The sequence below is a fragment of the Trachymyrmex septentrionalis genome, unplaced genomic scaffold (genome assembly GCF_001594115.1).
Source record: "Trachymyrmex septentrionalis isolate Tsep2-gDNA-1 unplaced genomic scaffold, Tsep1.0 scaffold83, whole genome shotgun sequence".
Classification (NCBI taxonomy): Eukaryota; Metazoa; Arthropoda; class Insecta; order Hymenoptera; family Formicidae; genus Trachymyrmex; species Trachymyrmex septentrionalis.
This window is the reverse complement of record NW_017306018.1, coordinates 804,193-806,696: the sequence shown is the minus strand read 5'-3', so window position 1 is coordinate 806,696 and position 2,504 is coordinate 804,193.

The window sequence follows — 2,504 nt, the reverse complement described above, 5'->3', positions numbered from 1 at the left end:
ATACGTATATGAATATTTAAACATGTTTATGTTTAAATATTTATATGTATATATTTATGCATCAAAAATTATTTATCGGGAACATAGATCAAGTTCGGTCTTTGTTTTAGCATCGTCTTTAGATTGTTTTTCTGGCAAGACGAAAAGATTTAGTCTATATGTCGAAGAAACAACTTCTTTTTGAAAAACCGACATTTTTTTGTCATTTTTTAATGATTGTGTTTTCAGCAAAGTGAAAAGTCATGACTAAGGCCCAGTTTTACAACTCACGGTTAACTCTTAACCGAGATTCGACTTGTTTCTCATCTCTTTCCATTTCTAGAATTGAAAAGAGATAACGAACTGGACCTAAAAGATATCTCTTCGAGAATTATTACTGAAAAAGCAATATGAAAAAGATCTTTCCATTATTTTGATAATTTTCATCATTTATTTGTGAGCAATACGCGAGTTGTCACCGAACAGACATTGTGGAATTGTTTCTCGTTCGAAAATTATACAGGATAGAATAAAAAGTGCAGCATTATGAGAAATTTATCCATGTTCTAATGAATTAATATAATTTTTTGTAAACGAATCCCCAAAGAGGATTTTGATGAAAGATAATGGCTCTTGCACACATGACATGGTAAGCATTGCAGGATTCATAAAGGAGATACATATATTGATAGTTATACAATTTCGTTTAATTTTGTGTAAAAATTAATTCATGGATCTGATATTAAATGTTACATGTGCCAAAATATAAAAACTAAAAAAACACTTAAAAATGACTAAAAGATTGTAAAAATCATTATTCTTGCAATAATCATTATATATCTTTATTATAAATATAATAAAACTATAATATAAATGGATAAAACTATAAAGAGAGCTTTCCAGCAGAGGCACAAATCGACACAAGAGTCATTCTGTTTTTGTTTCTTATCGATTATCGAATAAGGACAGGATGACTCTTATGACAATTTGTGTTTCTTGCAGGAAAGTTCCTATTGATGACTAACAGTGCAACATCTTTAGTTATTTTTTTATCGATTATATTTTTTCACTAAAAGATCTTTATAATAATTTAATCCTCTCGTAGTCATCTTTCAGATAACTTTATGCTCTCTCTTTCTCTCTCTCTCTCTCTCTCTCTCTCTCTCTCTCTCTCAAAATTAAATTCTCTCTTCTACAAAATTATTTTACAATTACAACATTTTATCTTGAAGAAAAATGTTCTTTTATATTTTTCTTAAAGCAAGTTTTAAGATTACCTTAAACAAAAGTTTAAACTGTCCAAATTTAAAAATGTTATAGTTCGAGTTGTAAATTAAACATAAATCAAGCGGATTATTTCTTGTTCCCGAAACGTTACAAAAATATTTCTAGAACTAAAGTTGTAACGTCCCTAATATCGAAGGCAAGTTTTACAAATGCATATTTAAAATGAAATTATTTTAAATATTACCTAGCCCTGATGGTGATAAACATTACGGCACGAATATCTTTTTGCCCCAAGAATCATAAAAATATTGACATCGAAAAATATATTTGATGATTATTTTTGGAGTTTCGTTTGTTAGTTGAATTCATGTATTATTATGTTTTTATTGTACATTATTTTATTCTTTATGGACTTTTTATCTTCATGGGTATGTGTGTGTGTTGTTTCGCGCTGCCTCTTGATTAATCTGACTTATTGATCTATTGTAGGTAATTTATCAAAGTATGGTAAAAGTCATAAAATGGGTTTTTTTTCCGATAAATGCTTATTGTTATTCAACGGTTCCTTCGTTATCAACTAAATATTGATTGAAATGCAAGTTATTTTATGAAAATACGTTTTAAATTATATAACTATTTTACATTAATTTTGAATAATAGAAAATGTTAGAAGTTCTATCAATTTAGATGAAAAATTATATTTTTACTAATTAAAAACGCAGAAGAAATACTAACAACAATTAAATCGTATTTACTATTAATTATTAATTTGCGAATATAAAACTTAAGAATATCGCGATAAAAAGTCATTAATATATTTATAACAGCACTTTCATCGCGTTCAATAACTATTTCAATAATCAAAGTTCCTTCGCTTTATGATACGTTGATTAATATCCAATACAAACAAGAACAATCTATTAGTGGAGTAGTCACAATCTTCATAGTGGAGAGTGAACTTAATGTATTCTAATTCTACGTAAAATTTACAAGATCCATTTGCAAAGAAAAGTTAAGCAATCTGTCAAATGTCCAGTGATCTCGTTACAGGAGGGTACGAATCCCGAATCTTTCAGATCACTTACGATAGTAATAATTTTGTTAGCATGTCAATTACAATTACCATTTTTATCACATCTTTAATATAATATTAAAATTCGCGAAAAAACATGTTCTGCCACACATCACTAAAAATCATCTCGGATTAAAAATAAACAGATAAAATGATTTCTTTATGAAATAGTGATTACAAAAGAATATATTTAATAATAATAAAATACATGCGTTAAATGTAATTT